The sequence below is a fragment of the Kogia breviceps genome, chromosome 1 (genome assembly GCF_026419965.1).
Source record: "Kogia breviceps isolate mKogBre1 chromosome 1, mKogBre1 haplotype 1, whole genome shotgun sequence".
In the NCBI taxonomy this organism is placed as follows: domain Eukaryota; kingdom Metazoa; phylum Chordata; class Mammalia; order Artiodactyla; family Physeteridae; genus Kogia; species Kogia breviceps.
Window position 1 is genome coordinate 198,662,271 of NC_081310.1, and position 26,443 is coordinate 198,688,713.

Genomic DNA, 26,443 nt, shown 5'->3' on the forward strand with positions numbered 1-26,443 from the left:
TGGAAAGGTTCAAATTGCTCTTGATGGAGAGTCAGATGATGGAAAACCAGGACCATTCGTACTGGGAGGAAGCCTCCAGTTCTCTTCTCTCCATTCTCAGCATCAGCGCCTGATTCCCGGCTCCCTGGCACCCTGCACATACTTTGTCATCACTGCCACCTTCCAGCCCACCCTACAGGCAGCCAAGTTTCCTCTCAGCCGCCTCTGCCACCTCTTTTGCTCCTTCAGTTTCTTTTGCTTTCTGTCTGGGCAGCGTTATGCCTGTCTCACACAGCTTCTGAGGAAAGCAGAGAAGGAGAGAGAGGTGCCAATTTAACAAGATAGACATTCTCTGGTCCAACCTCAGACTTTGGAATCAACAAATCTGTGGTCTGTAAAACTTTCTTAACATTCAGTGATATTGAAAATATTTGCAGCCTCCATTTGTGAGATCTTAAAGGGAATATCCTCTTGAAGGGTGCCATTGCTTTGGCTTTGCAAAAACATCTAATAAAATGGCATGATTTCTTTCTCAGTGTAAGTCTAGATCAGTGATTTGTAGACACTTAAAAATAATGATATCCTTTGATTTCTAGACGAAATTTTTCATGGAATCACAACATATTAAAATGGCAAAAATGAATTGCTCTGATTGAGGTAAGGGAAAGGTACAGGTACCCACCCTTGGGCAGGCATCCAAGGCAGCTCCTAAAGCAAAGTATTAGCCCACTATTATAAATACAGGGGAAGCCATGCAAGGGGTTTTCTCCAGGCAGGAGCCTTCCCGTAGCTCAGGACATCCCATAAGAGTTTATACCCCAATTTATTCATTTAACAAACATTTATTGAGATCCACCATATGTCAGGTTTTGTTAGATATTTGGGATACTGCAACAGATGAGAAAAACAAGCCCCGTGCTCTATAGGGCTTGGATCCTAGTGAGTGACGCCGGCATTTTGTGTTAAATGCTCTGCAGGAAATAAACAGACTAATGAGATAGAGAACAGGGTAGAGGCTGCTTTAGGAAGACCTGTCCTCCCTGACTTACATATTTGAATTGGATGTGGCCCTTCCCTCCCAGGCTTACTTGTTTTTCTAAGCCATGGTGTCATTCGAACTAAAGCAAGCTCAAGAACTGCCTGAAAAGAGGCCCTTCAGGAGCTTCTGTCCAGCAATTCCTGGGCAGACGGATGCCCCGAGACAAATTAGGGGGAAGAGACATCTTCTGGGAAGGATGGATAGAAGAAGAGAAATCTGTAAAGCCCCAGTGTTTTCTTGAAAATGATTGCGACGTCATGCACATGTGGACATTTGTGGACAGACCGAGGGTGATGGCAAGCTTAGCTCTTCTCTCCAGGAATTGCCAGTTGCTTACGGGGAAGCAATACGTCCTTCATGTGGGTCCAGGCAGACTCTCAGGGAGACTGTTTAGCTACCAGAGGCTCTGAGAAATAAAGGTGAGAGGTTAACAAGAGAGAGAGCCCTGCCAGCCCAAGCTGAGCCTGGAAATGGCTGCTTTCATCCCTCAATCGGTCTTTTACAGGACCACGGAGAGCGCCGCATCTCCTGCTTGTCCTTTATGTGGACTGCAGGGTCGTCTGTCTCCAGGGTGAAGCTAGTACAGCAAAGCATGAAAAGTTACAAGAAATGGGGAAAAGAAACACACAGACAGGCCTTATTTTAGGAAGCTATTTTATTCCTAACAATTGTGCTCAAACCATACTTTGATGAGTTAAATCCTACGCAATGGAAGAGTTCTTTATTAAACAAACACAAACAAAACCTGAGAGTAACGTATTTTTTAAAAATCAGCTTTACTGACATATAATTCACGTACAATAAATCACACATTTTTAAGGCGAACAATCTATCATAGGTGTACACCTGTGAAACCATCTCTTACGGACTGAATGGTGTGCCCCCCCCTCAAATTCACATGTTTGGGTCCTAACCCCCAGAAACAAAGACAGTGACTGCATTTGGAGACAGGGCCTTTAAGAGGCATTTAGGTTAAAATGAGGTCATTAAGGTGGGTCTTTATTCAATATAACTCTTGTCCCCATAAGAAGAAGAAATTAGGACACAGGTGCAGGAAGAGGGAAGACCACGTGGGGACACAGAGAGAAGATGGCATCTATAAGGCAAGGAGAGATGCCTCAGGAGAAACCAACCCTGCTGACACCTTGATCTCAGACTTCCAGCCCCCAGAGAAAATAATTTTCTGTTTTTTAAGCCACTCAGCCTGTGGTACTTTATTAAGGCAACCTTAGCAAACTAATATACCATGAAAACAATAAAGATAATGAACATATCTGCTACCCTAAACATTTCCTCACGGTGCTTTAAAATCCTTTCCTTTTGCCACTCCTGTGTCCCCCTCCCATATTTTCCTAGTCACCACTGGTCTGTTTTCTGCTATTATAGGTTAGTTTGCATTTTCTAGAATTTTATAGAAATGGAGTCGTAGTGTATGTGCTATCATTTTTTTGGGGGGGGGCAGTGGTGGTCTGGATTCTTTTATTCAGCATAATTATTTTGAGATTCATTCATGTTGTAGCATGTCTCCATAGTTCATTCCTTTTTAAAATTACTAAGTAGTATATTCCATGAAACATTTATCCATTCACCTGTTGGTGGAGTTGGGTTGTTGCCAGTTTTTTGACTGTTACAAATTAAGCTCCCAGGGATATCTGCATACAGCTCTTTGTATGAACATATGCTTTCCTTCTTCTTGCGAAAATGTAAATACCTAGGTGTGGAATGGCTAAATCATATGGCTTAACTTTTTAAAGAAACTTCAAACTGCTTTCCAAAATAGTTGTACCATTTACCTTCCCATTAGCAATGCATGAAAGGTCCAGTTCCTCTACATACTCATGAATACTTGCTATGCTAAGGATTTTTTATTTTAAACATTCTAATGGATGTGTAGTGGGATCTCTTTGTGATTTTAATCTGCATTTCCCTAATGACTTATAATGTTGAGCATCTTTACGTACTCATTTGCCATCTGGACATCTTCTTTGGTGAAGTATCTATTCAAATAGATACCCACTTTGCCATTTAAAAAATTGGGTCATTTAAAAAATATGTCCTTTATATATTCTGGATACAAGGGCTTTATCAGTAGAAAACAACTACTGTTTTCTCAGTCTGTAGCTGTCTCTTCATTTCATTAACAGTATCTTTCAAAGAGCAGAAGCTGTACATTTTTATGAGGTCCAATTTATTAATTTACTATTCAATGGATCATGCTTTTGGTGTCACATAAAAAAAAACTTTGTCTACTCCAAGGTCACAAAGCTTTTATGCTAGAAGTTTTGTAGTTTTATATTTTTTAAGTGTTATAATTAGAATGCTGATCCATTTTGAGTTGATTTTTATATATGGTGCAGGTGTGAATCAATGCTTTTTTTTTTTTTTTTTTGCGTATGAGTAACTGTTACAGCACCATTTATTGAAAAGATTTTCCTCTCTCCATTCAAATGCCTTTGAATCTTTGTGAAAATATCAGTTATCCACATATTTGTGGGTTAATTTCTGGGCTCTCTATTTTGTTCCATTGACCTTTTTGTCGATATTGACGCCAACATTACGCTGTCTTGATTGCTGTAGCTTTATCATAAATCTTGAAATCAACTAATTATTTTTCAAAATTGTTTTGGCTATTGTGGGTCCTTTGTATGCACTTCCATATGAATTTTAAAATCAGTTCATCAATTTCTAACAAAAAGCTTGTCATTTAGAATGGGGTCACATTAGACCTTTAGATCCAATAGGAAAAAACTGTCATCTTAACTATAATGAATATTATGACACATGAACACCATATATCTTTCCATTTATTTAGATCTTCTTTAATTTATCACGGCAATGTGTTATAGTTTTCAGTGTACAGATTTTTCACATTTTTATCAGATTTATCCCTAAGTATTTCATTTTTGAAGTTATGTTAATGTTATTATTTTAAATTTCAATTTCTGATTGTTTATTGCCAGTATATGGAAGTACAGTTAGCTTTTGTATGCTGATCTTATATCCTGCAACCTTGCTAAACTCACTTATTCATCTGTAGAATCTGTTGTGATGTCACTTCTGTCATTCCTGATATTGGTAACTTGTGTCTTCTCTCTTTTTTGTTCTAATCAGTCTGGTTAGAGGTTGACCAGTCTTACTGGTTTTCTCAAAGGCGAACATTTTCTTTCATGGATTTTTTTCCACTGTTCTATATCACTGGCTTTTGCTTTGATTATTATTTCATTTCTTCTACTTACTTTGGATTTAATTTCTCCCTCTTTTCTTAGTTTCTTGAAGTGGAAGCTGAGGTCATTGATTTGTGCTCAGTCGAGGGATAATTATTCTCCATGACTGAGGCAGGACCCCTCTGTGTATTCTACCCAAGGCCCTGTGAATTATGAAGTTTTCTGGTCCAGCTGGGGTATTGGCAGCAGCCCTGCCTTGTGTGAGCACAGAATTCTCTTCCCTCTAATCCTTGCACGGGTCTTTCTGTGGACCTGATTAATCTCCTCACACATGTGTGCTGACCAGTACTCAGCTGAAAACTCAGGGACGATCTATGGGTCTCCAGAGTTCTCCATCTCTGTACAACTCTCTCTTCTCTGGTGCTCTGAGCTGAAAACTGCTGCCCTGGTCTCCCGAGACCCTCAGCTAAGCTTTCTCCACTCAGGGAGAAGACGGACATCCACCATTCTCTGTCCGTGCCGTGGCCTGGAAACATGAAGCAGTCAGCTGGGGCAATTGTAGGGTTTTTGCCTCTTTCCCATCTCTCAGGGATTGCTTCACTGCTGATGTTCAAGTCCTGAATATTTTTGATCATTTTAAAATTTGAGCTACACATCGGCTCTCCTGGGTCTCCATCTGCCTGTTCAGCCTCCAGATCTTGCGACTGGTCAGCCTCTGTAATCACATGGGCCAAAGCCTTGTAATAACCCTTTTTCTATATACGTATATATTTATATACACATCCCATTGGTTCTGTCTCTTTGGAGAACCCCTGACTCATAGAGCTTTTTGTCTGTTTCAGGCAGGAAGGTAAATCTGGTCCCTTGTTACTCCATTTTGGTCTAAAGTGCTAAATATCGTTATTTATTGACACACGTAATCATTTTGCAATGATGTGGATAGTTTCCCCATATTTTGCTGATTTGGGGTAAGTTTGGGTTTCTTTCCAGTTAGGTTACCTCGTGAGGGAACTCATGGCCACCGCGAGGGAACAAGGCCGGCTGGCACTCAGGGGCAGAGGGCCAGAGCCGGCCAGAGAGGCCTCCCACGGCGGAACTCTGCCATGAGTGGTGCACAGCCTCCGGTTCCAGCTCTCCAAAATGCAAGCCAGATGGTACCCAATTTGTTCATAATCTCCCAGTCTTCCCCTTGTTTGGCCAAGCGGATGTCCTGTGGCCAGGGTGCTGGGCAAGGAGAAGCCGAGCTGTGGCTGGGCATGCTTTCTGCTCCCCTCTGCCTTATTGGAGCAGTGGCTTCAGCCCCCAGCCACGTGTTACAGGCTCCATAAAGCAGGCTAGATTACGCAGTTGTGTTAGCTTGCTGACACGTAAAGACAGCTGGCCCTGGGATGAATCAGGTCCGAGCTGGGCTATCAGGACGCGGTGATTGTCCCGAGTAACGTCTGACGGCACGTCCACCCTGGGTGTTTTGCACAGACAAAAGCCATTCCTCTTCCTGAGAGAGCTTTCCACCCTGTACTTAAGAGTTTTTACGGGTTTGTGGTGACATTTCCATTTTAATTGTCTAATTATTATTGGTGAAATTGAGAGGCAACTCCAGATTTATTACATTTCACAGTCTGCTGTGTTCCGTATACAGCTGTGAACCTTAACAGCCAGCAGGGCAACGTGCCCGGCACAGAGAACATCAATCCGCTCAGCACCAGGGGAACACAGGCTGCCAGGTATGCCCTTGATCCTGCAGTGCAGGGGCCACGGGGGGAACGAGTCATTATCTGCTGATAACCGCCTCCACCTTCCTCCCTGGGCCAGGTGGCTTCAGAGAGCATCAGACACACGTGCAGTGACAGCTTTGGTCTATATCCAGCGTTCCCGTCCCTTCGAGGCAACACTGGCTCCTGGGAATCTCAGTACAAAGGATGCAGGCTGGGGCTTTCCTGGTGGCGCAGTGATTGAGAATCTGCCTGCCCATGCAGGGGACGCGGGTTCGTGCCCCGGTCCGGGAGGATCCCACGTGCCGCGGAGCGGCTGGGCCCGTGAGCCGTGGCCGCTGAGCCTGCGCGTCTGGAGCCCGTGCTCCGCAACAAGAGAGGCCGCGACAGTGAGAGGCCCGCGCACCGCTATGAAGAGTGGCCTCCGCTCGCCGCAACTAGAGAAAGCCCTCGCGCAGAAATGAAGACCCAGCACAGCCAAATAAATAAATAAATTTATTTGAAAAAAAAAAAGATGCAGGCTGGACGGCATTCTCCTGCAACACACAAAGTATGGCCAGAGAGCCTTCTCAGTGGCTCTGCTGTGACTGATGTTTACATCAGGCCGACATCTGTCAGTCTTTCTGAGGAATTAGATTTCTCTGGAGTTAGTGTGTGATGCACACGCTCCCACACCCACACCCACCTTTATTTATGGTTGGTACCACCTTTTAAATATTTTTATTCATGTATTTTTTATTTTTTGCACCGACATTTTTCCTCCTGTTTGTATGTGCTTTTGCACTCTTCCTTCATTGCTGGATATTTAGTCCTCTCGCTCCTCCACCACCCTCCCCTCCATAAATTGCAAACTCTTGGAGGACAGAGACTGTGCCAGCTCCTCATCCTCGAGCCCAGTTGCACAAGACCTGGCAAAGAGGAAACGTGGATGCCTTTATAATTAATAACTTATTCCATATGTTCACTGAAACATTTACAACATAAGAACCCTGGAATTAAAAGACCAACTGCAAAAAAAAAGCATTCGGTTAATTAATAGTGCTTGAAGAAACATAAAAATTAGACTTATGAATCCATAAGAATATGGGGGAAACACTGATGCCTTAACTTGAAGTGAAAAGGTAGGATTGAAACACGGGTAGCCTATGATTCTAACTCTATGAATATATTATTATTTTGATATTTATTTAAACCTGAAGTTGTTCCAAAAATAATTTAAGGCAAACTGTGCAAATATTTCTGTAGTTACACACATCTGGAAAAACATTAGCTAGAAAATGGTCTGTTCTCTTCTTTACTGAGAGGCATCTGGGAAAAGGCAACATCGTTCATTTTGGTGAGGTCTTTTCTTCCACAGCAATGAGATGATTCTGAGGTCCTGTGCCTCCTTGAGGGGTCTGTATAGCAGACAGGTTTGGAAACCCATTGTCTGCCTGAAGACAAAACAGAATATCTCTGCTCTGGGACCCTGCAGCGGGCAGGCTCTGTGCACGTATGAGGTCTCTGAGAGCCTGCCCGGCGATGCCCGTGGATGCTCCCAGAGAGAGAGGGGGCTGAACACCCCGGTTGCCTGGTGGGTTAGGCCTCGGCGTCAGATTCTCGGCTGAGCTGCTTGGAGGCAGGTGTAGCCCCACTCCTCTTAGAGCTGCAGGTAGCAGGCTCCTCGCCCACGGCTGCTTCTTGAGTCACTGGAGCTGCCATTTGCTCTGCCTGGGGGTGACGATGCTTGAACACCCACTTTTTAGACATCTGGGGAACTCAGCTCTCTGGCAGAAGTGGAAAGTCCAGTCCTAATTGAGAGTCTTGAAAATCACCCAGAGATTTTTTGGCGGGGGGTGAGGGCGGGGGTGGGAGGGCCCTTTCTAAATTTCCTAGTGGCCTGGCAGGGAGTGCAGCTCCTGAGGCTCTGTGCCCTGACTTTGACGTGGGGCTCAGACATAATTAACATGGCTTTAGAGCTGACCGCGGGCGGCTCCTGATCGGCCCCCCAAGAGGCCTGCACAGGGGAAGTAATGAAACAGACTCTCCTTGAACCTCAGCTGAACTCGGCGTTACTTGTTTAGGACATTGACTTACTGATGGGCTGCGGCCCCTTGCGTTTCCTCCAATCCCTCTATACCCGCCTCTAGAACACCCACAGCCTGTATGACTGCTGTACAGTTTCTTTCCCTTGAAAGAAGACCAGTGGTTTTCTCAAGGCAACATCCGCTCCTTACTGGATGTAGCTTCCTGTCAAAACTTCTGCACCTGGTGAGGACCACCATTTTCAATGTATCAGGTCTCCTCAGTGGTCCACGGTCAACCTGTCTTCCATGGAGCCCCCGGGTACCCGAGATTTAGGTGCCAGGTATTCAAAGGAGCTTCATGGCAGGTGTTTTAATATTTCTCGCCCCGTGAAGCATGCCTCTCTAGTGGGCATGAAGTATCAGGACTTCGACTACCCCCGGGGGCCTTGAGGACCCTGAGGGGCCACTGTCCACCACTGGGGGTTACGACGTGCCCTGCCACATAAAAGCAACAGGTGGGCTGGGCTGTGGGACCAGCACCTCAGTTCGGGCCCCAGGGCCCATCTGCCGTTCTCACCTTGGCCAGGGCGACACAGGCTGCCGGCTTCAGCCACGGAGGGGGCGAGGGGGACTAAGCCATGTGGACCAATGGCCATGACGGAAGAGAACAGACCCCTGGGGTACAGCTAGCCAGCGCAGCAGTCTGCTGATGGATGGAGAGCTGATGGCATGCGATAGGCAGCCTTGAGGAGTGCCGAGTAGCGGGAGGGAATGACTTGAGTCCAGAGCACAGAAATTAGTTGGTGGGGAGCCTGGGCTAGCAGGCAAAGGAATCCAATCTGTCAGCAAGCCTTCTTGGTTCTACCTTCAAGATTGACCCAGAATTCAACCACTTCCCTCAATTCCACAGCCATCACCACACCAGGCCACCCCATCACCTGTCTGGATGATTGCAGCAAACATCCAAATTTGACTCCCTGTTTCCAACTCTGCTGCTACAGCCTGTTCTCCACATAGCCAAAAGGACACTTTAAAAACCCAAGTCAGGTCACATCCTGCCTCTTCCCAAAACCCTCCAGGGTTTCCTGTAGTGGGTTGAATAGTGTCCAAACATTCACGTCCACCTGTAACCTCAGAATGCGGCCTTATTTGGAAATAGGGTCTTTGCCGGTGTCATTAGTTCAGGATCGAGGTGCAGTCATACTGGATCAGAATGGGCCCTAAGTGCAATGACTGGTCCTTACGAGGAGGGGAGAAGATGGAGTCACAGGGGGTGTGGGTGGGGGCTGTGTGAGCACCCCCTGAAGGCGAAGTGGAGATCGGAGAGACCTGTGTCTGTCACGCCGAGGATTGCCTTCAGCCCCCAGGAGCTGGGAGAGGCAAGGACGGATTTTCCCTAGAGCCTCTGGAGGGAGCATGGCCCTGCCAACACCTTGATTTTGGAATTCTGGCCTCCAGAGCTATGAGAGAAAACATTTCTGTTATTTTAAGCCACCTAATTTGTGACGATGAGTTACAGCAACCACAGGAAATAAATACAGTCTCCAGTGGACTTACAGAAAAGCCCAAATCTTCCAGTGGCCTCTAGAGCCCAGGCAGCAGCCCCGGGCAGCTCCCAGAGCCTCGCCATTCTTCTCCCCCGAGCCTCGTCTGCCGTCGCCCTACTGCCCCAGCCTTTGTCCCTCAAGCCCTCCGGCCACCCTCGCGTGGCAGGGCCTTCGAGCCGCAGGTGGGCCGCCTGCAAGCTCATTACCCAGGTGTCCGCGTTAGCCACCTCTTTACCTCCTTCAGGTGTCTTTGCAGGGAGCCCCGTCCCTTCCTCCCTTTTAAAAATGTCCCTCCCTCCGCCCAGGCACCCCTGAGCCTCCCCACCATCACCTATTTTCCCCAAAGCATCTGGCGTATGATGTATTGCTCTTGACTGTCTCTCCGCACTGGAGTGAAAGCACCAGGAGGATGACAGGGACTCACCAGGGACCTGATGAGCAAACGCAAGGAAGAGCCTCTCCTACCTGCACTGAACGGCCCTGCCCCACGCGCTCCTGAGTGCATGACGGGTCCCAAGAGCAGTGTCAGCCCCACGTTCGATCTGAGTCCAGCCCTGCCCACCTGATGAGGCCACAGTTGCTGCGTGGAGGTGGGTGGGCAGCAAACCAACGCAGAGATGAGGCAGATATCTTGGGAGCAGCAGTAACGCATGCCGGTTCTCTGCATTCTGGGTGTACGTAGTTTACACATGGGGTGAGATTATGAGTGCGTTCTCTTAACGTCTGCACACACGTGGTGCCTGGATGAAAATACCGACCCAGGGAGAAAACAGGCAGTTGGCCGTTTCCTGGGGCCTGAGGTTTGTTCTGTTCTGAGTCATGATCTGTCCATTTTAATACAGCTCCTCTCAGCCTCATTCTTTCTGCTTCTGTGGCACCAGGGCAGCTGGCACCACGGATGCTTATGACCGAATGTGTTAGTAGCTCTTTCCTGAACGAGCAGGCTTGCAGCCTCTGCTCCTGCTGGGGCCTCTCTCCTCTCCGCCCCACCCCACCCCCGCATGGGGGCCAGCCCTGCATCGCACCAGCGCCCGGCAATGCTGCCCACAGAGCTGTGGGGTCTGCAGGCTCTGGGCTAAGGAAATGCCCCAAAAAGGAAAAAAGGGGGAAAGCCCTCAGCCATGGACCAGTTTTCAGATTCTCGGAGAAGGAGAGATTGCTGCTGCCAGGTGGTTTTCTACCTTGTGGGGCACCAGGCTGCTGGCCCTACTTCTGCTGGAGTCTTAACCGGCCGTTTCACTGCGTGGCTACGAGGAGGGGCTGGGAGCCTCTGGCTGTGTCCTGTCACCATTTGTTCCCTCTCTTGCATCAGTTGGTCTGTCGTTGTGCCGTCTGAGCTATGGCCTTGTTGTTTCCACAGGGAGGACGTCTGTCTTGGGAGTCCGAGCCATGGGGCTGTGTGCACGGCCTCAGTCCCCTTCCTGGTGGCCTTTCCCAGACCTGAGTCAGGCCGGCGCCCTTGAGGATGTGGACCGTGGCCCCCCGGGACTCCCATCACGCCCTCAGCCACGCCCCTCCAAGGTCCCCTCGCTGGAGGTCTGACTGGTGGCCGGAGCCTGGCAGAGGGTCTTGGTCTGGGCCTCCCTACACATCACAGCTCTTCCTCTGGCATCTTTAGTCCCCCAGGTTCTAGGTTCTTTCTCTTCAACAGATCAACACCGTCCAGTAGAGTCTTGGCCGCCTGCCCTTGACTTCTGGCTACACCGCCACCACGCTCCTCTCCCCGTGCGGTCTGACTGATCACATCCTCCGCCCCCATTCACTCTTAGGTGGAGACACAAATTACCCTCTGTCGCTCCCAAATCCAGCAGAAAAACGCTCCTTCCCCTGGTATTTGGTGTTCCGCGATCGCCGCCACCTACAAAGCTTGGCTGTCCTGACCTGTGACGCCAACGTCGGTCTCCTTCACGGGCTCCTCACCTTATGCATGCAGGGCCAGCCCCCACCCCTCCAACGGTGCAGCCCAAGTCATCCTGGTGGCCCGTCCTGTCCTGAGAGCTGATGCCACAGAATCTGTCCTCACTCCTGCGATTTCCTGCCAACCCCTCCATCTCTGTCTGCCTAGACCTCTTCTGTCCCCCAACCCCTCCCCTGTCTCCGTGAATGGACCCCAGGCTGGAATTTGGAATCTTTCTGGAATGTTCTCTTTTGCTCCCTGCTATGTCTCATGGTTTCCCAAGTCCTGGCTCTTCCAGCCTTTGACTCCTCTGGAATCAGCTTCCTCCTTCCGTCACCCTCCCCTGTCTCTGTGAATGGACCCCAGGCTGGAATTTGGAATCTTTCTGGAATCTTCTCTTTTGCTCCCTGCTATGTCTCATGGTTTCCCAAGTCCTGGCTCTTCCAGCCTTTGACTCCTCTGGAATCAGCTTCCTCCTTCCGTCACCCTCTCCTGTCTTTGATTTTCCCGTGGTCATTATTTTCCCCAGAACATGTCCCTGAGCCGGTCTCCCAGACTGTACCTGTGCAAAGCCATCCACCTCTGTGAGACTCCAAGAGGGAATATACGTGGAAGCAGTTGGTGAACATCCCATGACAACATGCGAGAATTTTCAGGCAAGGCACACACCAGGCTGGCAGGGCAGGAAAGTAATCTGTCCTCCAAATCTTAGGATCCAGGCTTAGGAGCACGAGAGCTTGTGACAGGTAAGCTGGAGCTAAAGCAAAGGAAGGCTTTCTCACACAGGATGCTTTCAGCTCTGGAACCGATGCCCACAGAAGGAACACAGCCTGCCGCCATGCCCAGCGTCCCCAGGGCCGCAGAAAAGCCATCAGTGACATTTTCATGGCAGCCTTCCAGAGGCTCCGGAGGGCTCTTGGTTCCTGGCCCATTTTTCTCTGGCCTTGAAAACCACCTTTGTCCCACAGCTGCTGCTGTTACTGCGAACACTGTCACTTAACATTTACTAAACGTCTAAGCATTTATTATGTGCCAGTCCTGCACATATACCTTGTCTTTTAGTCCTCACAATAATCTTCACTTTTTTTAACTTTTTATTTTATGTTGGAGTATAGTTGATTAACAAGGTTGTGTTAGTTTCAGATGTACAGCAAAGTGATTCAGTTATACATATACCGGTATCTATATCTATTCTTTTTCTATCTGTTTTCCCATTTAGGTTGTTGCATAATACTGAGCAGAGTTCCCTGTGCTGTACAGTAGGTTCTTGTTGGTGATCCATTTTAAATATAGCAGTGTGTACGTGTCAATCCCAAACTCCCTAACTATCCCTTCCCCCCACCCTTCCTGCCTGGTAACCAGATGTTCATTCTCTAAGTGGGGGAGTCTCTTTCTGTCTTGTAAATACATTCATTTGTATCATTTCTTTTTAGATTCTGCATGTAAGCGATATCATATGATATTTCTCTTTCTCTGTCTGACTTTCTTCACTCAGTATGACAATCTCTAGGTTTATGTGTGTTGCTGCAAATGGCATTATTTTGTTCTTTTTATGGCTTAGTAATATTCCATTGTACGTATGTACCACATCTTCTTTATCCATTCCTCTGTCGATGGACATTTAGGTTGCTTCCTTGTCTTGGCCATTGTGAAGAGTGCCGCAATGAACATTGGCGTGCATGTGTCCTTTCGGTCCATGTTTTTCTCCAGATGTATGCCCAGGAGTGGGACTGCAGGATCATATGGTAGCTCTATTTTTAGTTTTTTAAGATGCTTTTTAGATGCTGACATGGAGTCAAGCCAGGTCAGGGGCCAGAGAGGCAGAACAGCACATGGTGGAGCTGTGATTAGAACCAGGTGGTCTGGGTCCCAGAGCTTGCACCCGTGACCTTGGCCACGCTGTGTTTCCACTGATGGTTTCACACCGTGCCAGTCCTTGGCTCTCCTATCCTTTCTTCCTCCTTCACTTCTTGTGGCAAGAGCTTGTCAGCTTTTGCCCGTAACTCTTCTCCCTGGGACCACTCTCTGGGCCTGTGACATCCTGCCAGCCGTAGGGGACTGACGGTTTGCTTGGCACCCTCTATGCACCAGGAGCTTCACGTGTGTGCTCTTCAGTCCTCACAATGACCCTGCAGAGGGGCAGCTGAGTGAACGACTCCAGAGCAGGGCCTCCTCTCTCTTTACATCTGCTCTGTGCATAGAGGGACCTCTGATATTTAGGGCAGATTCACTTCTACCGTGATTCCTGGCTCACTAATGGTGAACTCTGGGTTGGCCCAGACTGAAAGCTCCACCTGTAAGGCTCCCCACCTTAACCAACTCCCTCCTTACAGAGAAACTGCTAGACCTCCTCTTCTTAGTGACATTGGCTGAGAAACAGATTTCTCTTTCCCCCAGCGTCACAGTCCAGCTGACCATTAAACATTATCCTTCCTCATATCTTTCACCACAATTTATTGGGTGGTTTGATGGGCAAAAAATATTCCTGGTCCATACCTTTAATGTAACGGGGGCATTAGCGATGTGTAATGGAGGTGGAAATCACTTTCTAATACATAAAATATAAATACAGCCAAAGTCCACAAATGGCCATAACTCTTCCACTTTTCATGGTCGATAAAAAAACAAAACCTCCTACAATCTTTCCTCATTAATTTGGACCAGGATGAAACGGTGAGGCTGCCGATTTTCCAAACTGCTTTCTGCAAAATAATGAGGCTGTTTATTAACATCTAGAAGGTGAGGGAGAGCTTGTGGCTATGACAGTTTCTATAGTAACTGCAAGGAAGGATGTGAGACACAGCTGGTGGGGTCTCCGCTGCTCCCCGCACCCACCCCGTAATTGCAAGGGTCAGGCCTGGGGACCACGGGGCTGACAAGGTCACTTGGTGCCGCGTCCTCTTGGTTGATTTTCAGGTGGAATGGAGGGGATTTTAGAGTTTGGTAAAAGTAGTATTTGGTCAGAAAGGACATAGGTCTTAGGATTGTCAATAGCACGATATATCTTAAAATCATGGCCCTCTGTGTGCAGCCTGGCTGTGAAAAAAAACAAAGGACAGATTCTTAAAGAGCATTTCACACCCACAAGAATGGCCACAATATAAAAGACAGATAATAACAAGTGTTGGTGAGGATGTGGAGGCATTGGGATCCTCATTTTTTGCTGGAATGTAAGATGGAGCAGCCACTTTGGAATACAGTCTGGCAGTTCCTCAAAAGGTTACTGAATTGCTGGGTCATATAGCAATATGACCCAGCAATTCTACTTCTACATATGCACCTGAGAGAAATAAAAGCAGCTGTCCATACAAAAAGTCATATGTGGAGCATAATTCCTAGTGTCCCAAAGCAGAAACAACTCAAATATCCATCACCCAATGAATGATAAACAAAACTTGGTATATCCATTCAATGGAATATTATTCAGCCACAAAAAGGACTGAAGTGCTGACATCTGCTACCACATGGATGGACCTTGGGAGCATTATGCTGAATGAAAGAAGAGGGTCACAAAAGACCAGATATCAAATTAGTTGCTTGCGGCTGCCATAACAAAGCATCACAAAGTAGGGGAGCTTAAACAACAGGAATTTAATCTCTCACAGTTTTGGAGGCCAGAAGTCTGAAATCAAGGTGTCAGCAGGGCTGGTTCCTTCTGTTCCATGCTTGTCCTCTATCTTCTGGGGGTTTTCTGGCAATCTTTGGCATTTCTTGGCTTGTTGATGGTGTTCTCTCCGTGTCTTCATGTTATCTTCCCTCTGTGCATGTCTGTTTCTGTGTATAAATGTCCCCTTTTCATAAGAATAGAAGTCATATTGGATCAGGCACCTGCCTTACCTAATATGACCTCATCTTAACTAATTACATGTGCAATGGCCCTATTTCCAAATAAGATCACATTCAGAGATACTGGGGGTTAGGACTTCAACATATGGATTTGGGGGGGAGGATACAATTCATCCCATAAGAGATTCCACTTATATGAAATGTTCAGAATATGCAAATCCAAAGAGACAGCAAGCAGATTAGTGCTAACCTGGGGCTGGGGTGGTTGGTGGGAAATGGGGAATGGCTCCTAACATGGGTACAGGGTTTCTTTGTGGGGTGATGAAAATTTTCTAAAATAAATTGTGTTGATGGTCACTCAACTCAGTGAACTAAAAACCATTGAGATGTACAAATTAAATGGTAAATTGTATCTCATATGAGTTATAACTCAATAAAGCTCAGAAAGAGATCCTTGAACATCCAAGAATAGAAGGTTTTCTTTGCAGATTTCTGTCTGGCAGACTTTCCTGCTTACTGCTTTGACCAGTTACCGCAAAGTCTGTTTCAGCCTCCCCTGCTGCCCTGATCACATTGTCCCCACTTCTTGGAATGGTGTCTTCTTGTTCCTTCTCTGTCCTGACCATCCTCCAAGGGTCCGGTGAAGCATACCCCTTTTGTGAAGCCTTTCCTGATGACTTCAGTCTTCCCTAAGCCCTTCAACCCTGAGTTTCTATAGCACTTGCTTTGACTCTTGAGTTTCCCTGAGTTACCTTGCCTTGTTCTCTGGTTGTTCATGAGTCCATTGCCTTCCCAACTGGATTGCATGTTCTTCCAGAGCAAGAGCTGTGGGGTCCCTTCCCAGTAGCCTCTGGGCATGTGACTGGTGTTCTGCACATCATTAATAATTAGACTCATGGACACAGTGATGAGTAGACAAACCTGGCTCCCACCCCTACCCCGGGGGAACAGCTCTACACAAGAGAGCATTCATTTGGCCTGCTTATACGTCACTGAATCATGGCGTCACCTGCCCCTAATCGCCAAGTCAGGGTCGCTGTTGCTCAGAGAAGTCCCTTTCTTTTGGAGAGAGATCTTAGCTGCATGAAGAGCCAAAGATGCATATTCTGGGCCCTGAGCTTATTCCAAATATAGGCGAGAGATTATTCCAAATATAGGTGGGAATATTATACCAAATTATTCCAAATATAGGGGAGATTATTCCAAATATAGGCAAACCCTTGATCGTCCACCCTGCAAGGCCAACTCTTTGAAAGTCTGAGATCACGGAGTACTTTTGTCACGTTCCTTTGCCTTTGCCAGTTTTTCCTTCCCTGCTCTGGATCCTAGGAAATTTTCATTTCTTTCCAGACAAGTTACATCTCTCTCTCAATTTCAGTTGACAAAGAGAGAAGATAGACTTAGTGCGTGACTCATTTGCATTTTAATTTCCACTTCCAGAAGCTAGAGGAAGCATTCTAGCTCAAAATCCCAGCCTTTCTAAAGGAATGTTTCCCCAGAGATGGCATTTTAGGCAGCAGTGGAGAGGTAGTTGGGGACACGAAGTGCTTTATGTTATTCTCGGTTATTAGGCTGGAGAGACTCCATTATCAATGTTTCCTCTCTTGAAACCCTCTCTGCCAAGTTTCAAACACTTTTCTTTATCAGCCGTGGAACTTTTTTTCAAATGGAATATTTCACGAACTCTAGTATATAAAGCAGATAAGAGTGGACTCCTGGTCAAGATGACTCTGTAAATTTATACTTCAAGGGCAGACCCGTAACTGAGAAAAATATAAAAATGGAAAAGTTACAAAGTCATGTCCATCTTAGTGAGAGACATTAAGATGTATTTCTCAGGAGCTGATAGGACAAGCAGACAAAATAATCTGTCAGGATATAGAAGATCTTAAAAACATAATTAATCAAACTGACCTAATTGACATTTATAAAGCACTGCACCCAAAAAAGACAGAACTGCATTCTTCTCATTTGAATAAATGAACATGGGGCATTTCCAAAGCCAACCATACAGGAGCTCATACAGCCAGCTTAACAATTTTCAAAGGATTGAAAAAATCCCAGGTATGTTCCCTGACCACAGTGCAATTAAGCTAGAAATCAATAACAAATCGATAATTAGAAAATCTCCAACTGCTTAGTAATTAAGCCACACACTTAAGTGACCCACGGTTCAAAAAAGAAATCACAATGGAATTTTGGAAATTTGAAAATATTTTAAACTGAATGATAATGAAGATATATCATTATACTTGTAGATTATATATATGCTGAACAATCAATAGCTTAAGCTTTCAAGAAGCAAGAAAAAGAAAATCAAGCCAAAGTAAATAGAAGAGAAGAAATAGAAAGATAAAAGCATAAATGTAAGACAAAGCAAATATACAATAGAGAAAACCAATAAAGCCAAGTGTAGGTTATTTATTTTTAATATCTTTATTGGAGTATAATTGCTTTACAGTGGTGTGTTAGTTTCTGCTTTACAACAGAGTGGATCAGCCATACATATACGTATATTCCCATATCTCCTCCCTCTTGCGTTTCCCTCCCATCCTCCCTATCCCACCCCTCTAGCACCGAGCTGATCTCCCTGTGCTATACAGCTGCTTCCCAGTAGCTTTCTATTTTACATTTGGTAATGTAAATATGTCCACGCCACTCTCTCACTCTGTCCCAGCTTACACTTCCTCTTCCCCACGTCCTCAAGTCCATTCTCTACATTTGCATCTCTATTCCTGTCCTGCCCTTAGGTTCTTCAGAACCTTTTTTTTTAAGGTTCCATATATATGTGTTAACATATGGTATTTATTTTTCTCTTTCTGACTTACTTCACTCTGTATGACAGTCTCTATGTCCATCCACTCAATACAAATAACTCAATTTGATTTCTTTTTATGGCTGAGTAATATTCCATTGTATATATGTGCCACATCTTCTTTATCCATTCATCTGTTGATGGACACTTAGGTTGCTTCCGTGTCCTGGCTATCGTAAATAGAGCTGCAATGAACATTGTGGTACATGACTCTTTTTGAATTATGGTTTTCTCAGGGTATATGCCCAGTAGTGGGATTGCTGGGTCATATGGTCGTTCTATTTTTAGTTTCTTAAAGAACCTCCATACTGTTCTCCATAGCGACTGTATCAATTTACATTCCCACCAACAGTGCAAGAGGGTTCCCTTTTCTCTACACACTCTCCAGCATTTATTGTTTGTAGATTTTTTGATGATGGCCATTCTGACTGTTGTGAGGTGATACCTCATTGTAGTTTTCATTTGCATTTCTCTAATGATTAGTGATGTTGAGCATCCTTTCATGTGTTTGTTGTCAATCTGTATATCTTCTTTGGAGAAATGTTTATTTAGGTATTCTGCCCATTTTTGGATTGGGTTTTTTGTTTTTCTGATATTGAGCTGCTTGTAAAATTTGGAGATTAATCCTTCATCAGTTGCTTTGTTTGCAAATATTTTCTCTCATTCTGAGGGTTGTCTTTTCATCTTGTTTATGGTTTCCTTTGCTGTGCAAAAGCTTTTAAATTTTATTAGGTCCCATTTGTTTATTTTTGTTTTTATTTCCATTTCTCTAGGAGATGGGTCAAAAAGGATCTTGCTGTGATTTATGCCATAGAGTGTTCTGCCTATGTCTTCCTGTAAGAGTTTTATATTGTGTGGCCTTACATTTAGGTCTTTAATCCATTTTGAGTTTATTTTTGTGTATGGTGCTAGGGAGTGTTCTAAGTCCATTCTTTTACATGTAGCTGTCCAGTTTTCCCAGCACCACTTATTGAAGAGGCTGTCTTTTCTCCATTGTATATTCTTGCCTCCTTTATCAAAAATAAGGTGACCATACATGTGTAGGTTTATCTCTGGGCTTTCTATCCTGTTTCATTGAACTATATTTCTGTTTTTGTGGCAGTACCATACTGTTTTAATTACTGTAGCTTTGTAGTATAGTCTGAAGTTCAGGAGCCGGATTCCTCCAGCTCCGTTTTTCTTTCTCAAGATTGCTTTGGGTATTCAGGGTCTTTTGTGTTTCCATACAAATTATGAAATTTTTTGTTCTAGTTCTGTGAAAAATGCCATTGGTAGTTTGATAGGGATTGCACTGAATCTGTAGATTGCTTTGGGTAGTATAGTTATTTTCACAATGTTGATTCTTCCAATCTGAGAACATGGTACACCTCTCTATCTTTTTGTATCATCTTTAATTACTTTTATCAGTGTCTTATAGTTTTCTGCATACAGATCTTTTTTCTCCTTAGGTAGGTTTATTCCTAGGTATTTTATTCTTTTTGTTGCAGTGATAAATGGCAGTGTTTTCCTAATTTCTCTTTCAGATTTTTCATCATTAGTGTATAAGAATGCAAGAGGTTTCTGTGCCTTAATTTTGTATCCTGCTGCTTTACCAAATTCATTGATTAGCTCTAATAGTTTTCTGGTAGCATCTTTAGGATTCTCTATGTATAAAGAATCATCTGCAAACAGTGACAGCTTTACTTCTTCTTTTCCAATTTGGATTCCTTTTATTTCTTTTTCTTCTCTGAATGCTGTGGCTAAAACTTCCAAAACTATGTTGAATAACAGTGGTGAGAGTGGACAACCTTGTCTTGTTCCTGATCTTAGAGGAAATGGTTTCAGTTTTTCACCATTGAGAACAATGTTGGCTGTGGGTTTGTCATATATGGTCTTTATTATGTTGAGGTAAGTTCCCTCTATGCCTATAAGTAGGTTATTTTAGAAGACAAGTAAAACTTATGAACTCCTGGTAAAACTGATCAATAACAAAAGAGAGAAAACATATTACCAATATGAGGAATGAAAAAGGAAAAGGGAACAAATCTGCAGATATTACAAGCATTATGTAGATAATAAGATATTATGAACATGTATCTGCTAAAGCTCTTCTATCCCAAATAGATAATGAATCTATACAGCTCAAGAGTAATAAGGAAAACAACCCAGTTAAAAAATGACCAACAGGTTTGAACTGATACTTTACCAAAGATGACATACCAATGGCAAATAAGTACATGAGAAGATGCTCAACATCATTAGACAGAGAAATGAAAACTAAAACCACAATGAAATGTCACTACACACCCACCACTCTGGTTAACATTAAAAAGATTCTCCATACTAAGGGTTGGCAAGGATGAGGAGTAACTCTGACACAAAAATATTAACTCTAAGTAGACCATGATAAGTTAGGTAAAAATACTATAATCTGTAGATCAAATGCTAAAAAGTAATACAAAGAGATATAGCCAATAATCCAATAGAGAAACTAAAACAAAATACTGCAAAGTACTAAAATAGTCCAAAAGAAGGCAGGAAATTAGAAGTAAATAGAAACAGAGAAGATAAACAACAAATAAATAATAACATGGTTGACCTAAATTTAACGATATCAATAATCACATTAAATATAAATGATTAAGTATTCCAAGTGAAAGGCAGAGATTGTCAGATAGGATAAAAATATAATACTCAACTACATGTTATGCACAAGAAATCCACTTTAAATATACAGATATAAATAGATCAAAAGCACAAGGATAGAGACATCTATTTCATGCAAAAACAAATTAAAAAAAAGCTTGGCATGGCTATACTAATACCTGATAAAGTAAACTTCAAAACAGGGAATCCTTCCAGGAATAGAGACAGTAAATAATTATAAAGAGGTACATTCACCAAGATCTAATAATCTTAAGTGACTATTCACATCACAACAGAGTTTTAAAAAACATGAAGCAAAGACTTGAAACTGAAGGAGAAATAAACCAGTCCATAGTCATACTTGGGGATTTCAAAGCTCCTCTCTCAGTAATCGACAGAACAAACAGAGAGAAAATCATTAAGGATATAGAAGACCTATCAACACTTTCAACCAAGGTGACCTAATTGACGTTTCTAGACCATTCTACTCAAAAACAGTAGAATGCACATTCTTCTTAAGTGCATCTGGACCATTCATCAAGATAAACACTATTCTATGAAAAATTTTAATAGATTTCAAAGGTTTCAAAGAATTGAAATAATGGAAATGTTCTCAGATCATAAAAGATTTAAGCTAGAAATCAATAACAAAAAGTAAACACCACATTTCTAAATAACATTTGGAGCAAAGAGGAAGCCAAAAGGGAAATTAGAAAAACTTTGAATTGAGTGAAAATAAGAACATAGCATATCATAATTTGTGGGATGCAGCTAAGGCAGAATTTAGAGGGAAATTTCAAGCATTAAAATTATTTAATAAAATATTAAACATTTATTAATTTATTAAACATTTAAGTAATTATGTTACAAAAGTGAAAGACTTTGCATCCATAACCTAAGAAAATAGAAAAAAAAGAGCAAAACTAAATGGAAAACAGTATGTGAAAGAGAACAATAAAAACATAAAATGATAAAATTAAAAATATAAAGAGTAATAAAGAAAATCAATAAAACCAAAAGATGTGTTTACTTAATAAAATAAATTGAAATAATTTTATCAATAAAATTGATAAAATTAAAAGTCAAACTGAGCAAGAATAAAAAAGACACAAATTACCAGTATTATGAATGTGAAAGAGGAATTACTACAGACATGACAAGATAGTAGGGAAATATTAAAAACAACTTTATGTCTATTAATTTGACAATTTAGATGAAAATGGAAATTCCTTGAAGGACACAAACTACTTTAGTTCACTCAGGAAGAAATAGCCTTAAATAGTGGTATGTCTATTAAGGAAATTGAATTTGTAGTTAAAAGTCTTGCTATAAAACTCCAGGCCTGATCAGCTTGATAAGTGAATTCTACCATATATTTAAACAAAAATTAATTCTAACTCTATGTAAACGCTTCCAGAAAATAGAAGAGTAGAGCGCACTTCTCAACTTAGACTCATACTATTTGGTTTCAAGACTTGTGATAAAGCTACAGTAGTCCAAACAGTGCGGTGTTGGAGGATAGTGTAGACTACAGAGTACAGAAATAGGCCACATATATATGGCCAATTGATTTTGACAAAGTGCAAAGACAATTCAATATAAAAAGGATAGTCTTTTCAATAAATGATGCTGGAACAATTGGACATCTGTGTGCCAAAAACAAACAAACAAAACAAAACAAAACCAAATAAACAAATCTAATCTGAATCCATACTTTTCTCCTTAAGATCCCTAAATGTAAAATCTAAAGCTTTAAAATTTCTAGAACAATGCTGTTCAATAAAACATACCCATCTACAATGGGTATACATTCTATATTTGTGCTTTCCAAAGAATTTTAAATTTTCTTTAATTTTAATTAATTTAAATTTAAATAACCACATGTAGTTTGTGGCTATCATATTAGACAATGAAATTTGAGAAGAAAACACAGGAGAAAATTTTGTGTCATTGAATTAAGCAAAGTTTTTACAGATATGACACAAAGTGTGAGCAATAAAAAAAAATGGATAACTTTGGCTTCTTCAAAATTGAAAACTTCTGTTCTGAGAAAGACTTAAGAGAAATAAAAGATAAGCCACAGACAGGGAGAAAATATTTGCAAATCAGTTATCTGATGAACAGCTTATATTCAGAATATGTAGAGAATTCTCAGACTCGATAAAAACAAACCAAACAACTCAATGAAAAATGGGCAAAAGATCTGACAGATACATCAAAGAATATATGTGGAAAGAAAAAAAGCACATGAAAAAGATTCAACATCACTAGTTAGTTTTAGAAATGCCATTTAAAACCACAATGAGATACCACTACATAACTTTTAAAATGGTTAAAAAGGAAAAGCAAAATCTGCCAATACCAAGTGCTGATGGGGATGTAGAACTGGAACTCGCACACATTAATGGTAGGAATGCAAAACGGTACAGATGCTTTTGAAAACATTTTGGCAGTTTATCAAAAAGTTAGATATAAACTTGGTATATGATACAGTAATTCCACTCTTGGTATTCACCCAAGAGAAATGAAAACACATGTTCACAAAAGATGCATATAAGAATGTCAGTAACAGTTTCGTTTATACTAACCCCAAATTGGAAACGGTTCAAATATCCATCAATAGGTGAACGGACAAACTGTAGTATATCCACACATTGGAATACTTCTCAGAAATAAAAAATAAACTACCAATACATGTAACAACATATTTGAACCTCAAAAATATTTTTCTGAGCAAGACTCCGTGCTGATTCTATTTTGTATGAAATTTAACATCTGGCAAAAGTTATCTGGCGATAGAAAGTGTACTTCTGGTTGCCTGTTGGAGTGATGATCGGGATTGACTTGAAGGGGCACAAGAGCACTTTCTAAGATGACGTATATAAATATTAATCTTGATTGATATATTTTATTAAATGTATATCTTGATTCAGATGTTGGTAACATTAGCATATATATTTGTCAGAAGTCATTGAATTTTATGCTTAAGATCTGTGCAAAATACTGAACTTAAATTTTTCCTTAATAAAATAAATGAGAGGGATATCTATTTGCAGATATGAAATAATAACCGGGATAAATTGTTAAATGGAAAAAAATCAAGGTGTAAATCTGTATACACAGTTTGATAATTTTTAAAAAAAGTTTATTTTTGGCTGCATTGGGTCTTCGTTGCTGTGCACAGGCTTTCTCTAGTTGCGGCTTCATTGCTGTGTGTGAGCTTTCTCCAGCTGTGGCGAGCGGGGGCTACTCTTCATTGTGGTGCGTGGGCTTCTCATTGCAGTGGCTTCTTTTGTTGCAGAGCATGGCTCTAGGAGTGCAGGTTTCAGTAGTTGTGGCTTGCTGGCTCTAGAGTGCAGGCTCAGTAGTTTTGATGCACAGGCTTAGTTGCTCCGTGGCACATGGGATCTTCCCGGACTAGGGCTCGAACCTGTGTCCCCTGCATGGGCCGGCGGATTCTTAACCGCTGTGCCACCAGGGAAGTCCACAGTCTGCTAGTTTTTGAATAAAACTAATACAAATGATTACCTCTCAAAGGACAGATAGAAGACAGAGGAAGTGACAGGATGGAAGTGATACTTTTCTGAATTTATCTTGGTCTAGGTTTCTACTTTGGTATAATTTATAAAATTAAATTTATAAATAAGGAAATAAAATTTAAAATCCCAAGAGAAATATAAATTGGAAAAAAGTGAAAGAACCATATAGTACAGCAAGTACTATTACTTAGTAATTATTAATACATATTTAATTACACTGTAGTGTAGACTTGCAAGTTGCTAAGAGAGTAGACCTTAAATGTACTCCAGGAAAAGAAATGATAGTTATGTGATATGATGGAGGTATTAGGTGACACTACAGTGGTAATCATTTTACAATATATAAGGATATCAAATAAAAGTGTACACCTTAAACTTATAATACCAATTATGTCTCAATAGAGCTGGGAAAAAAAACAACACAGTGAAAAGAATTATTTACTGTTGCTTTAGAATACAGTACTGTGATTGTACATCTTTAATTGATACACTGATATACTTAAGGTACAGTAGGGCTGCAAAAAATATTAAATTTCATTTTGAAAGTCATTATTTTTAGTAATATTGGTATTAGCCTTTAAAAAGTATACAGGAAAATGAAGCAAGTTCATGAATTACTTTTATATTGTTAAGGCCCAAGATTTTCAGCTTAAAAAAAGAGACACCATTATGAAATCAAAGGATTAAATAAAACCCATATAACAGTAAGTTTGAATTGGAAATATCAGTATGATCTTATGATCTTTGTTTTTTAAAAAATGCTAGTGCTGTTGCTGTCCACTGAAATTGCCCAGGAGCAAAAAGCATCTATAGCAATCAATTTATGGTCTCTATACTTCATTCCTCATGACTAGGAACCAGGGCTCTGGAAAAAATTCCGATTCCTGGTCTGGGGCAGGAAATATACAAATGAGCCTGCCCTAGAACAGCTGGTTGTGGCCCAAAGCTAAGAAGCTATCAAAGACTGTAGGTGTTCTGTCAAAAAAACAGAAGAGCCAACAGGTCAGGACTCCCGTTGTTGAAAATGGGACTGTTTGAGCATAAAAAATAGTGATTACAACACAGGGAATATGTTTAAAAGAAACCCATAAGTTTATAATGATATTCCAAAGAGAGAAAGCAGAACAAGACAAAACAAGAGTGTCAGAGAAAGAGGTAGAGGAGAGATACAAGTATAGGTAGACGGAGAGAGCGAGAGAGGGAGGTGGACAATGTATTGGCAGCCATTGGAAGCACAAAATTCTTACTCTGAAAACTAGCAATTAAAAGGAAACAAATATGTATCCTTCCTTCCCTATAAGAATTATTTAGCCCTGGTTGATGACAGTTCTTAAGAGAGGAATCTTAGCTAATAAATGTGGAAGGATTGTTAGAACTGGAAAAGGATCATCTTTCAATCCCTAGTGGAATAATTGATTCAGGCAAAGATGGTCAATGATGGGGCCATTGGATGCAAGGCACAGAGAGGTTCAGGATTTGCCCCAGGTCACACAGCTTGTGTATGGTAGAGACAGGATCTGAACCAATGGTGCTAGCAGCCATGGTTGTAAACATTACTCCATTTTCCTTCATAAAATGGCAAATAGTGGTTAAAATTATTCACTCATTCAACAAACTCATTGTGCACTTAAACTGCTGGGGATCTGCCCGTGGACACAACACACAGAGCTGCTGCTGTCAGGCTGATCCAATACCCCAGGGGTTAAATCCAGTTTTGTGGGTATGTGTGTGTCCATCTTACTCTTCCCTGTACTTTGCTGTGTGTTTGAAAGTTTTCATAACAAAAATAAGAAAAAGTAAATAAAAGATGAAGTCAGTTTTTTATTGGTATCAATTGATCTTAATAGTTCAGATTCATCACATTTACTTATCAAATCTGAACAATGAAGCTATATTGATACCTGGGACCTATGAAATTGGGGGTTATGTAGTCCAGCATCCAACTTATTTCAGAGGCTTCTCAGTTGGACCTTGACAGGAAAGTCTTGATTCTCCCAGGAATGTAGTTATAAAAAAGCACAAGTTTTTTCAAGTCCACCTTGCAGTCTCAAGATTCTCTTCAATTAAACTGCAACTGAGTCTTAAAAGACAGATTTACAGTTATTTTCAAGACCAAAGTTGGAGAGGAAGGCTTCAGGTTTTAAGGAAGAATTTAACCATCTCTAGAGAGGCAGCAACCCCTGCATCCACTGTCCCTGGTTATAATCTGTAATGAGAATGAGCCCTGCATCCTGAGCCTGACCCCCACCCGGCATGAACCGAACCCCGCATGCGGGTGCTGGCGGTGTGGACTAATTTCCCCAATACATCACACCTGCAGCCTCCCTAGTCAAT

General features: G+C 42.4%; 1 long non-coding RNA gene across 1 annotated transcript; it reads left to right on the forward strand.

The window, feature by feature from the left end:
• Positions 1 to 5,172: 5,172 nt before the first annotated feature.
• Positions 5,173 to 6,905, forward strand: LOC136793272 (uncharacterized). The gene is made up of 3 exons (XR_010838333.1): positions 5,173 to 5,336; positions 5,801 to 5,906; positions 5,995 to 6,905. It is a non-coding gene; the product is annotated as an uncharacterized lncRNA (long non-coding RNA).
• The last annotated feature ends 19,538 nt before the right edge of the window (positions 6,906 to 26,443 follow it).